Source organism: Desmodus rotundus, chromosome 6, assembly GCF_022682495.2.
Source record: "Desmodus rotundus isolate HL8 chromosome 6, HLdesRot8A.1, whole genome shotgun sequence".
NCBI lineage: Eukaryota > Metazoa > Chordata > Mammalia > Chiroptera > Phyllostomidae > Desmodus > Desmodus rotundus.
Window position 1 is genome coordinate 146,612,289 of NC_071392.1, and position 13,409 is coordinate 146,625,697.

General features: G+C 46.2%; 1 protein-coding gene across 1 annotated transcript in view; it reads left to right on the forward strand.

The window, feature by feature from the left end:
• Positions 1-4,876: 4,876 nt before the first annotated feature.
• ADRA1B (adrenoceptor alpha 1B) overlaps positions 4,877-13,409 on the forward strand; it is an 81,631-nt gene continuing 73,098 nt past the window's right edge. Inside the window, exon 1 of the mRNA XM_024576789.4 lies at positions 4,877-5,013. The gene's annotated coding sequence lies outside the window, so the exon portion shown is untranslated. The remainder of the gene's footprint in view (positions 5,014-13,409) is intronic.

Here is a 13,409-nt window from a genome sequence, read left to right on the forward strand (position 1 = left end):
TGGGGCTGGAACCTAGCAAGAGATTCAGTCCTCCCCCAGTGGAGTTTCAATGGTAAATACTGAAAGGGTCCAGAACAGGCAGTTCTAGATGGAACCATTCTGCTGCCCACACTGACTTTGTAATGCAATACCCACGACTCCTGTGGTCTGCCGCTTGGAGAGGTTCCTCTGTCCCCAACCAGACGCGCTCTGCACACCAGCCTGCTTAAGGAGCCAAGCTCCTCTCTGCCTCTAGAAGTTATGGCCAGTACCCATGTGCTACTGGTACACTTACTCTCCAGTTTCAGAAAGTTCTGTGTGTGTACATAAATATGTAATGAGTATTAATGGTATATCTTATACCTGTGAACTATAATACAACCCAAGAATCTTCCTCACTTGTTGCCTTGCTTTTATTCTCAAACTGGTTTGGGGGTGGGGTAAGACTTTCCTTCGCTTTCCAGGCTAGGAATATCTCTTGTTTCTCTAAATCAAGAAAATTCCAGTGGATCTTAAAGTAGGGCTCTTAAAAGTTCATTTTCCCATCCAATGTTTGACTTCCTGTCCCAGAGCCCAGTACAGGATTGGCTCACAGTTGCCACTCAGTAAATGTTTAGAAACTTCATCAGGAGGTTGGTTAAAAGGCTGCCTGGGGCCTGCCCTAATCAAAGGCAGTGTCAGGTCCTTGGCTCTGCTTCCTTCACCACATTAGAGCTACAACGACCTTCCTCATCATCTAATAAACATACATACACAATCGTAAGCTCCACCAGTACAGTTTAGAATTCCCCACTTTCCCAGAGCAGTCCCTGAGCCAAAGATTCAAGGTCAAGTGGTTTATTTCGGAGGTGATCCCAGGAAGCACCACTAGGGGTTTGGGGAGGTAAGAGGAAGGGAAGGCAGCCAAGACTGGATGTGTTAATGAGCTGCTGAGACATGTTTCCAATGCAAACCTCTGGGACAAGGTGGGGAACACGGCCCAGAGGTTTCCCCACTGAAGGGTATATTCTACCAGCTCCCATCTGTGAACTGAGGGCTCCTCCTATAGATAGTTCTCACACTGCCGGCTCCTGGGCTGAGCATGCTGCTGCTGCCCACGAAAGCCCTGAGGCAGAGCGGAAGGAGCGGGCACTGAGAAGCTGGTGAGCGAGGGGAGGATGAGTCCTGGGGGAGAGGCGACAAGCAGGACACTGACAGCCACTGTCACAGCTGGACTCCTGGGGCCCGTGGCAGTGCCTGGCATGTCACTGCTGGTGTTCAAAAACAACGTTGCACAAATGAGTGCATTTATTCTATTGACTTTGATAAAAAACTTTTTAATGTTTTTTTAAAGGAAGAGACTTTCTTCAAAGGAAATCTTATGAGAGAAGTTCAGAAGGTAAAGGCCATTAAAGATGAGTCGCCTGACTGAAGGACCGAAGCCCTGTCGCCTCCCTGCACTGTACACAGACAGCTGTGAGGAACAGCCAGGTGCCTCGGAACAAGAGGTAGAAAGTCCCAATTTAATTCATTCCCCTCATTTTATAGACGGGATCATGAAGGTGCTGTGTCTTTGGTGACACCATGAGTTAGTGCTGGAAGCCAAAGGCCGCTGAGGACAGTTGGTCACAGGGCGTGGACACCCCTCTGAGCACGAGCTCAGTCTCAGAAGGAGCCTCTGCTGGAAGCCCCTGGAAAGCCTCAGCTCAGGGGTGGATGTGCTGCCTGCAAGGTAGGCGGGGAAGAGAGAGCCATCCGTTGTAAAGTTGTGACACCTCCACTGTCTCCAAGAACACAAGTGATTAACTTTGCCTTCCTTCACATCCCATCACTCCAGGACCACATGTTAGCAGCCAAGGGGGATGCCAGCACCTCCCATTGTCACCGTGACTGAGTCTACTTTCCACAGCTGCCAGAAGGGCTGTCATCTTGGACAGGCAGACTCTGCACCGCATGTGGAATTGGGTCCCATCTTCCTTGGGAAGGCGTGCCAGACATCCTGAGGGGATGGGCGAGAGAAAAAGTCCTGAAGAACTTAAAAACACATATTTGTGCTAGAAATCCAAGTTTGAGGCCACTAAACTGGAGTGAACTCACTTTGGACAGAGAAAAAGATTGACACGTGGAAGGAAATTTCATTAATTTTCAGGAGCTCTTGGATTTCCAGTGGCAAAGCTTGGATCCACACAGCTACCTCTCCGAGTCTGGGTCCCTTGCAGCCAACACTGAAAACCTGGGCCCAGCCATCTTCCTCCTTCCAGTCCCGCCATCAGTCTGAAAACCAGGTTAGGCAGCCACAACCACCTACCAGTGTTAACTAATGCAAGAGGGAAATCCCTCTTCCTCGGTCTCTCTGGAGCACCTGGGCCTTCCCTCTGCTGACCACAAAGAGAAAAGAAATAACAAAGAATGGTTTAGTGTGAACCCCAGTGGAAAATTGCTCTTCATCTCAGCCTTTTCTCCAAAGAGGAACATTCAACAGATCGTTCCAACCAGGGCAGTGTGCCCGAACTCCTCATTTTCACAGATGAACATCTGAAATGCAAAATGGGGTAAGTAACTTGACTAAAATCTCAGTTATTCAATAGAACATCTACAATTGAAGTAATAGTTTTTCCTCATTCCTGGTCCAGTGCCTTTTTTATACTAATTTTAAGTAAAATCAATCTTTTTTCCTTTTGCTCTACTTTTTCTTTTCTTTTTTATTTTTATTTATGTATTTATTTATTTAATTTCTAGCTCTGTGTCTGGCACACAAACTCTTGTCCAATGTCTGTCGAATGAAGGATCGTATGCCTATATGAATGAATCTCCCCTCTGAGGGAAAGCTTGGGACTTCTTTTTTGACCTTCAGAGAACTTCCAAATGGTACAAACATACGCTTATCGGACAAACCACATTCTCTGTAGGAGCTGAGGTTTCCAGATGGAGGGCAATGCACCAGAGTTCAAGATTAGCAGTGATGGAGGGTGAGCAACATTTGGCAGCACCTCCTTTAGGGTTCTTGGATCCCTCCCCACAGCCCAAGGCAGGGACAGTTCATCCAGAACTTGCCTTGTGGCAACGCTGAAATCATTTCCAGTCCTAAAATGCTATAATCCACTACACCAATTGACTACAAACTCGGATATGTCTGCTGCTGGAGATGATCACATGTACACCCTCCGAACACTTAACCTGACGTGATGGGGCGGAGGGGGGAGTTGTTTGGATCCCAAACAGCCACAGTGGTTTCCACCTACGAGAGAAGTCTCCAGACATTAGCCTCGCCTTGCAGCCCAGCTTGTCTTGCTTTGGCTTTACCTACGTATCATTAGCACTAGAGCATTGCAAAGCAAGCCACAGGCTTTATCTTTGTTTATGTAAGTTTTGCTGTTTTCTTTTCCATAAAACAGGCTTGCTGTAAACACTACTCTTTTCCAACAACACAGACACTAACAATGAAGAAAATGAAAATCGCTAACAACATTTTTATGAGCGTCCTCCCTTTCACATCTCTGACTCCACTGTCCCCCGTGCTAACCCCGTTCATCCTGGTGTTTCCTGTCCCCTGGAACTTGGAGCACGTTGGGCTGAGTCTTCACTAAATTCTCACTACCTCCCCACACTCACAATCCCTATCCCCGTTTTATAGGTTGAAAACTGAAGCTCAGAGAAGTTGTGACCTGCCCAAGGGCACACAGCACCTAAGTGACAGAGCTGGGTTTCAAATCCAGGTTTACCTTATTCCAAAGATCAAGTCTAAAATATATATATATCATTTTTTATGTTTTTACTATGTGCCAGACACTGTGCTAAATGCCTTATATACATTATCTGAGACCCTTACAGACAGTTGATAAAGTAGCTTTTACTATGTTGTTGGGAAATGTAAAGCATAGAGGAGCGAAGTGACTGCCTCAGACTCGCAGGGCTGGTAAAAGGCAGAACCAAAAAGCAAAGTCAGGATTTCTGACTCCTCGGTCCGTGCTCTCGCCGGGAAACTGCATGGTGCCTCCATTCCACTAGCTGAGGCAGGTTTACGCAGATGTGGAGACACACTCTACACACTGTTCTGCAACTTGTTTGCTTTTCGCATGGGTGGGGGTAGTGGGCTTCCGGTGCTTGCCTTCACACCTGAAATGACATGACACAGTTCTGATCCCTTTGGCCAACACTTGGCCCTGACCCCGCTGGAGTCCCCTGCCACTTCATCACAGCCCACACCCTGACCACCCATCTCAGCCTCTGGCTCTCTGTCACTCCGGAACTCCTCATGATGGTCTCGCCTTCAGGTTGTCGGTTTATTCCCACCTCTGGAACTGGGTGCTGCATACAGGCCCTCTGACCCGGGCCTCAAGTTTCCAACAAACCCTCATCCCCAGGGTTGGCCACTCGGGTCGCTCTGGTGTGCCACCTCACCCCATCCAGCCTGCTCCCCAGCACTCAAACTCTCAACACAAGTTCGTATCCTGCAAGCACTTGCCACCTGCCCGAGATTGGCTCTGGCTGACTAAACAAGACAGCAACAGAGATTCTATCCAATAACCACCAAATGCCCTGTAGTTGAAAAACAATATCCAGTGTTGCCACCTGCACTTAGATAAGGAGATGAGAGTTTCTTGGTAAATATGCACAGACTACACTCCCCAAGGTTGACTGATGTCCACTGCTCTGCGTAAAGTAATCTCCCTGTGTGACTGAGCAAGTTGCTTCAGCTCTCTTGCCATTATTTTCTCTAGCTGTCAAAAAAAACCCAGGTATAAATAGATGGTCCCAGGCCTTGGCAAACTCTGAAATGCTATTATCCTATGATTAAAGAAATAACAAGCCTGGCAGATATTACTCCCATCAGTGGTTTTGTCCAATCATTTACCAAACTAATGAGGCCGTTTATGCAATCCAACTGCAAAGTTCACTTTCGGGGACAAGGGGAGGAATCAGGGCAGTTGGACATTCCGGGACATCGCTGGGGGCCAGATGTTAAGTTGATGGTAGAATGCTGTCAACAGAGAAAGGAAATCGGGGGGATCTTCACAGAAATGGGGTGCATCTTGGAATGAGGGAGCACTTTCGGTGAGTGGAAAACTTATCTGGCTGAGGCCAAGATAAAATCTACTTTTTGAAAATGTTTGTTGTTTCTTAAGTTTGGCTCAATCACTTGTTTTGCTCTGTTCCTTATGTAATCTTGTGGGATGCGGTGTCAAAAGTCATAAATCATTCATGGTGCTCTAAAAGAAATCACTTTTGCAAAGCAGATGCAACTTGAAATGGGAAACGTTTTTGAACGAAACACAAAGAAAAATATAACTCGCGTGGTTCGTAACCCACATGGATCGCTAATTCCCAAATCACTATGTGGCTTGGTTTTGTTTCTGACTTCTTGATGTGCTTCATTTTAAATGGAGACTGAGTTAGCTCTGGCCAGTGTGGCTCAGTTGGTTTGATTCCAGTTAGGGCACATACACATGTCGTGGGTTCGATCCCCAGTCAGGGAGCATAGGAGAAGGCAACCAACTAATGTTTCTCTCTCTCTCCCTCTCTCTTTCTTCCTCTCTCTCTCTCTCTCTCTCTCTTTCTCCCTCTCCCTCTCCCCCTCCCTCTCTCTCTCCCACTCCCTCTCCCCCTTCCTCCCTCTCTCAATAAAACTCAATTAAAAAAATGTCCTCAAGTTAGGGTTAAATAAATAAATAAATGGAGATTGAATTAAAGATGTAGCCTGTCACAACTGTACTGCATTTTTTGAGGAGTCTTAGAAAAGAGGCTATACTTACAGCATTTGCAGGGACAGCTGAAGCTACCAGATTTTATTTCCTACTTCAAGAAACCAAGAAAGCCCCCTCTTTGTCCAAAATCCCTTTTCCAATATGCCCATCGCTGCTGTACATAATTCCATGGGTTAGTTAAATTCCCTTCGTAAACATACTCTTCCCCGGAACCCACATATAAAAAAATAAAAAACAAGTAGCCCCCAATAGAGGGAACCTATAAAGCTAACTCCCGAATATTAATGCCTTAAACAAATTGGGTTAGCTTTATAAATTCTAATGTGGCAGCTAGCGGTGATGAGGTTTCTAATAAACAAGAAAATTATGGGTTTCTAGAAGGCTTTCATATTCATGAACCTGTTGGTGCTTCACAGAAGTAGCAAGCACAGGTATATGTTCATTCATTAATTCATCCCTACCACAAATTTTACTGACTGTCACGCACCGTGCTAGGGCACTAAGGTACAGACAATGTGAAGCTGCTTGCCCTTGAGCCCCTCATGGTGTATAGGGAACCTGCAACCAGAGTCGTATGGGAGACACTCACATTCTTTTACGCTGAGGGCAGAACAGCAGCCACAGGTGGAAGTACCACAGAAGTGGGCTTCAGCTTTGTGTAAGGAAAAGCATCTCGGTTGTTAAGGTTCCCAAGTTAGAAAAGTGAGGGAGTCCACATTGCCAGATTGTTTCAGAAGAGTCTGAAGAACTAACTCTTGGAGTTTCTGTAGGAGACATTTCTACATTGAACAGGCTAGAAAATTAGCCCAGAAGATGATAGATGACAGACAGATAGATAGATAGATAGATAGATCCACCTAGTTCTAAGTCCCCAAGTCCCTCAATGCTTATCATGATTCACTCACTTATCCAACAAGCAGCTAGTGACTGGTGCCGACTTTGGGATCCTCTTGGCTCGGTTTAAATCTTAACTCTGCCACTTTCTGCCTGTGAGACTCTGGGCAACTGAGCTTCTCCCTGTCTCAGTACCCTCATCTATAAGATGGGAGCAGTAATAGTTCCTGCTCATAGAGTTGCTGTGAAGGTGAAAGGAGATTTCGAACAGTGCCTGGCACATAACACACAGTCAGTTACTATCAGACATTGGTAGCAATAGGAGCAGGTATCAGGGGCTGGGCTGCACACTAGGTCACAAGGGTTAAATGTGGGGGGTCTCCACCTGCCGACCTCCCCCTGCCTGCGGCTGCCATGGCTGAGAATAAGTCTACCAAGACATGATCTGCTTGGGGAGTAAAGGTGGCCAATCTCTCAAAGGAGAAGGGCCAGGAGCTTTTTCCTCAATGGGTTTTTATTGGGTTTATTTGCATAGGAATACAGGGCATATACATAAAGCTCATCAGTCATTGTCAGGCAGTAATGATCAAACAATAGATAACATTCAAAGAACTGTGAGGGCTTATTCTGAGTCAGGGTCAGTTAGCTAAAATGAGTTTGGGGAAACAAACTCATTTCAGGCTTGGACCCTTATCATTTAAATTGAGGGTATTAGCAAAGCAGGTTTCATAGGATTTTATGCATTCTTTCTTAGGCCTGATCGCCCCAGGGAACTCGCCCTTTCCAGTACAGGGCCGCACCCACCTCTGGCATTGTTCAGGCTTAAGTCAGGCAGGGGAAGTAAGGCAGCCAAGAGATTAGGAGACATCTTGCAGACAGAATGAGGACCCGGGCTATGTCAAAGCTGAGCGGTGAGGGCCCATCACTCCATTTTTCTATAGCCCCCAAGTCCTTTCCTGAGGGCCCCTTCGTGATTGTGCCTGTCTTAGGTCATCCCTCCCTTGAGGAATCTTACCCGTCATTGGCTAACTGGTCATCCACTTGGGGCCAAGCAGGATGAAGTAAAGGGGGCAGAGGTGGTGCTTCTGCCAGGGAGATAAGCTTTGTCTCCTTAGTGGCTTAGGGTCCCAAGGTCTTTTTACTCAGCCTTAGCCATGAGGGGTTACAGTTTCTGAAACCAGGCAGGGCGATTCCCAACAGTTAAGAGACATAAACCCTACCTTTCTTGAGTTTAAAGTCAGCCAAGATGTGGGAGAATATAAAAGATACTAAACTAAACGTGACAAAAATGCAAATACAGATCAAAGCTATGACAGTTGCTATGAAGGGAAAAGAGAGTGCCTCGAGGACATATGATGGAGGAGGGGGGAGTGCACATAAGATTCCTCTGAGGAACTGTCATTTAAGCTGAGTTGCAATACAGATGTATTCCAGCACGCAGGGGTTTAAGGAGGTGCCTTGGTGCTGGGCCTTACTTTAAGTCAACAGAGAAAGGAAGCCAACTAACCCTGCAAGGGTGTGGAGTCACCCATCAGTCTTGAGTTCCAGTTTGTGTGTCAGGCCTCACATTACACAAGGAAGGTGTAGACAGGCTGTCTTTGCTTTAGCTATTAGTTTCCATTTGATTTTTCTCTGAACTGTACAAACTCATCAGTTTTTCCATCCATCCATTCATTTATCCAGTCTGTGGGGGTTTCAAAGATACGTAGCCCCCAAATGCAAGGCACTCCTGTGAGAGAGGCTGATATGTGCACAGGTTCCTACAAGCGAAGATACACTGAGGAGGTGGAGGGAAATGTTATGGAACTTTGAGGAAGCTAGAAATGCAGCACAGATGAGGGGATAAAGGGAGAATTGTTTTAAAGGTGGCACACTGAAGCATGCCAGCAAATTGTAAACAAGGTGAATTTGAGGGAATCAAATCTTACTCAGCATTTGAGATCTAAAAATCAATGCATAAAGCCAAAAAAAAAAAGGTTATGACTAGACAATAGTCAAAGGTACCCTTGAAAATCCCTTCAGCATGGACTGTGTTGGAAGAATGTTGTAATCTCTCTCAAGAAATCCAATGTAGTCAGGGTTTCCTCTAGTCCTGAAATCAATTGCTGTTGCCTCAGTGGAGGATCAGATGAATGTGTGAGCCTGCCTTGAGGTGCCAAGTTGTGTGGAAAATATGAATCCTTAAATGCAGAACTCACACATAGTGCAAGGTCCATGGGAAGGGAGAGCAGGCTGGCATCACCATGCCTCCTGCATCCTCCGTGGAGGGCGCTCACCACCTGCCCCACAGAAAGTGGGCAGAACTGCTCCCAGTAGTCTCACCGTTAGTTCCCTCTTGCTCTCTGCCTCTCTGTGTCAATCAGTTAGCCTGTCTCTTTTTATTTTTGCCAAATAGTTAAATTTGCATGCATTAAATATAAATATGATATGCATGTCCAATAATAATATGATTAAAGACCTGAGGTCAGCAAAGAGCTGGGCTTTCAGGAATCACTCAGTGACATAATACAGCTGAAATTTGAGATCTGTGTTAGTTTTCTGGGGCTGCCATAATAAACCACCACAAACTGAATGGCTTAAAAAAAAAAATAAAACAAATACTCTCTCACAGTTCAGAGGCCAGAAGTCTGAAGTCAAGGTATCAACAGGACCACACACCCTCTGGAAGCTCTAGGAGAAATTTGTTCTTTCTCTCTCCCAGCTTCTGATGGCTCCCATGTTCCTTGGCTAATGGCAGCATAGCTCAAGCCTCCGCCTCGGTCTTCAAGTAGCTGTCTTCCCTGTGCCTCTGTGCCCCTCTCCTTTTTCTTAAGAAGACACCTGCCATTGGATTCAGGGCTCAGTGTAAATCCAGGATGATCTCATCTGGAGATCCTTGACTTAATTAACATCTTCAAAGACATCATTTCCAAATAAGGTCACATGCATAGGTACCTGGGGTTAGAACTTGGACACGTCTTTTGGGGGCCACCATTCAACCTACCACAAGGATCAAGAAACAGAGAAATAAAAATGGGTTGAAGCTCTGTTTTGACAGCTGTAGAGTGCCAATTTCAGATGTCTTTGAGGGTCTAGTTATTTGCAGATTTATGATGCTGTTTAAACACCTTGTACTGTAGGGTCTCCTTCTCTACCTCCCTGCCACCGTCTGACACCCTGAAGCCCTGCTCCCCCTACTTTACTCACTCAGCGGGGCCCCTTCAGCGCAATAAGCCTTGACATATTTTAACATCTGCTTTTCCATGTCCTAATCAAAATTCCCTTCTCATAGCCCATCCTCTACATGAGTGATGGTTGCTCAACAAAAATAATCTTTATGAAGGCACTGGCTTGTCAACATTGTTAAAAGTTGTACATGTAGCCCTTAAAGTATGATCATGTTAACACTAGCTCCCCACTGTAGAGATGCAGCTGCTGCCAGAGACACTACCAGAAGCTGATGGAGAGGAGAGAAATGCCCCCAGCTAGCCTCTTCTTCTTGCCCCCAGAGCTCCTATGATTGGCCAAACTCAGCTAGAAGCCAGCTGATACAGGAGTCTGGGAAAAGTAGCCTGAGAAATCAGCTCCCTGTGACACAGAGCAAAGGAGGGAGGCAAAGGCATGGATCTGAGGACACGTAGGCTCAGGACCAGCACATACTACTAATCCTCATTTTACAGAGTAGGACGTGGAGCTCAGAGAAGGTTATTAATCTCCCAGAGTCACACAGCTAGTATCAATGTGGACCTTGAATCCAGGTCTATCTGAATCTAAAGTCTGAGTCATTTCTCTGCTGTGCTCTGCTCTCACCACCATCACAGACAGTTCAGTGGCTTTGTCCAGTAGCCTTGGTCAAGGACATAGTTTGGGGTTCCAAGAGACTGTTTTGTGGCTATCACAGCAGCAAGAGGGCCTTCTCTGGGTTTGAGATTTGGATCTTGTGAAGGACACAAAGATGCCTTGCTGAGATCTCCCTTCAAGGAAGAACTCACCATGCCTGCCACTGTGAGTGCTTTGAGCTCATCTTGGCCCATAACCCCTCAATGTACACGTACTAGTTGATAATGGGTCACTGTGCTAAGATTTCTCTGGGAAATTTAGACTGATAAGCAAGTGAAGATACAATCAGATGATGAGGTATTTGGTCATTCTCTTGATGACCGTCCTTTGCTGGGCCCTTCAGAATGAGTCACCAGGAAAGTATTTGGTCTGGAAACACAACCACCAACTCTTAAACCGCATGTCTATTTCTTATGCAGAGGCCAGGAAATGTCTTCTGAACCATTACTAGCTTGGTGGCAAGAACCAAAACCCATCCCAGCATTGCTCAGCACTCCTGGGAAGGCTCTGCCTTTCTGCAGGATGCTCGTTCTGAAGAGCCCAGGGTGCTTGGAGCAGTGCTTGAACTCACTGATTTCTGACTGCTTCCCCCTCTGCCGGGACAAAGGCCTGGAGCTTGAAGGGGCTTCTGGAAGCCATCAAGCCCACCTCTCCGCCCTTGACGAAGGGCCTCTCTCTTCGACACAACCATATTTTTTTTCTTTAAAAAAATATGAAATTCCCTATTTTCTTGGTTACCCAATCAGGTGGCAAGTGAGCTACAGAAGCTCTGTAGGACTGTAGCTGGCCTCCCCCACATACTGTTTTCTTCTCTGACAACTAATCCTGCCCTGAACCTTCTTAGGTGTCAGTACAGTGCCTATTATTCATTCTTCATTGACATTTCTTCTCAATCCCTGAAGCTGGCGGTGACTCACCTCTCTTCTCATCAAAGGGCAGGAGTGGGCTGCACACAGCACACTGCATGGAGTCCCTGTTAGCTCTTCCCTGATGCCTCTCAACAGAGGCACTCCAAAAACTCTCTGACTTGGTGACCTAGAGGCGAACGTGCAGATTTCCAATTTTACAGCCTGTGGACTTAAACTAAGCAACTCCCTGGGCCACACAGGGACCAGGACTCTGGACTGGCCATTGGGGAGCAGAGTCCTCAGGTCCATAGAAAGCCACTTTAACCAAGGTCTTCCCTAGTTTGAACCTACCCACTCACCAAAATGCTCTTACCACAGAAGGGGAAGGATACTTCAAGTCAAACCTCTTGCTGAAAACAGTGTCCTTGGATTTTCCATGATGTATTTTTATTTTACTGAAAAGAACTGAGCCCTTATTGGGCCAAATGGGACTGAAGAGGGTTGCTCCCAGACAAAATGTGTGGGTCCACAGCACTGAGGGAAGTCATATGGAATGGCACTTTCCTAGGAGTTTGCATCCAACTTCCTAGGCTCATGGCTGTTTGGTGGAATAGATTCTCCTCCTCCCTGTTCTTAGAGCCTAAAACCTAGCGGGGCTTGGGTAAGATAAGGGAGCTTCTAATAATGGGGCTTAGCGGAGAAAGTCAGTGACCCTTTTAGTAAAATCACACCCAAGACCTGTGTATGAGAAGGTTTGTCCTGCAGGGTAAAGGTTTGTTTTCCGTAAGATGTTCTGCCTTAACCACAGGCCAGAGTTTTGGCCTGTGTCCTCCCAACCCCCATCTTCTAGCTCCCATTTCTGTTTCACCCAAACCCACAACCACAGCCCCACCCAACAGCAGAATCTGAAAGAAGTCACTGACACCCCGCACTGCAGATCAAGCCCAGGGAGAGATGGAACTCTGGGATTAAAGCCAAGTCACAAATGTGTGCCCTCTGGGCTATACACGGTGCTCAGAAGTGCTGGTTTGGTCCATAGAGTATCTTTATTTAAAATTTAAATGCATATATAAAATGGAGAGGTTCCATGTAAAAATACAGTTTTCTGATTTCTCTTAAAAAAAAAAAAAAAAGTCTGGCTCTGCTAGCACTCCTGCATGGCCACCACCAGTTGGAGCTAAGTAGCTAGCACCAGCTCCTTTACAAGGAAAACTCACTCTCCAGTTTGCTTCTCTTAAACCAGAAGTTTCGCCTTTTTGTATTACTGCCCTGGCCCCTACAGGCATCTAAATTTGAGTCCCTTGGATTATGGCAGGGAAGGCAGAAGAAAGAAAGGTCAAATGAAAAGAGATTTCCGTGATGTATTAGTTGGAATGCTTTGGGATACAAGTAACGGAAGATCTGACTAAAAGTTGCTTAAACAATCAGGACTGTTAATACTTTAATGGAAAGGCTAAAAGTAGGCTGTTGGATGCAGAGTTAGATCAGTGGCTCAGCAATTTCAAGGCTCTAGGTCAGGTTCTCTGCATTGTTCTTGTCCTTCTCCTCATGGTGGCAATATGGCTGCCAGAGCTCCAAGCAACCACACCCTCACTCAAAGACGAACAAAAGAAAGAAAAAGGAGACCAGAGTTTCTCCTCCCATGTCTCTCTCTTATCAAAGAGCAAAATCTTCCCAGAAGATTCTAAAACTTTGCCTTAGGTCTCATTGGCTGCAGATGGACCACATGACGACCTGTAAATCAAACATTGGCAAATGGGGATAGAATTGTCATCATGTTTGAGTAAGACCAAACATGGTTCATCTCTGAATCTAGTGGAGGGGTCCCCCTTAGTACATTGGTGCCCACACCATTCTGCTGAAAAGGAACATGGAGAGGATGGTAGGTGTTTGTAACACCTACCACCTGTGAAAGGGTGGCCAGGCAGGGTGTCCCAAAATTCCGCTGTAATAGCCCCATGTCAACTGGGATGCTGAGGAAGAACTGAAATGTGCCTGAGGGGCATCAGCCACTGTGGTGTTTGTAGGGAATATAAGATAAGGCTGGAATACAAAGTAAAGGACTATTTGTCCCTTCTTCTGGACTCTCTGTATGCCCAGCTGACAGTAAGACCACTTTGTTACAAACTCTACCAGCCCTCCCTTCCCATAGGGGCCTGATTCTTGTGTTCTGGGTATTCACTTGCCAATGGGAGGACAGGTTTTTATCCTGATCCAGTTCCAGAATTTGCTCTCTGGGTTTTCT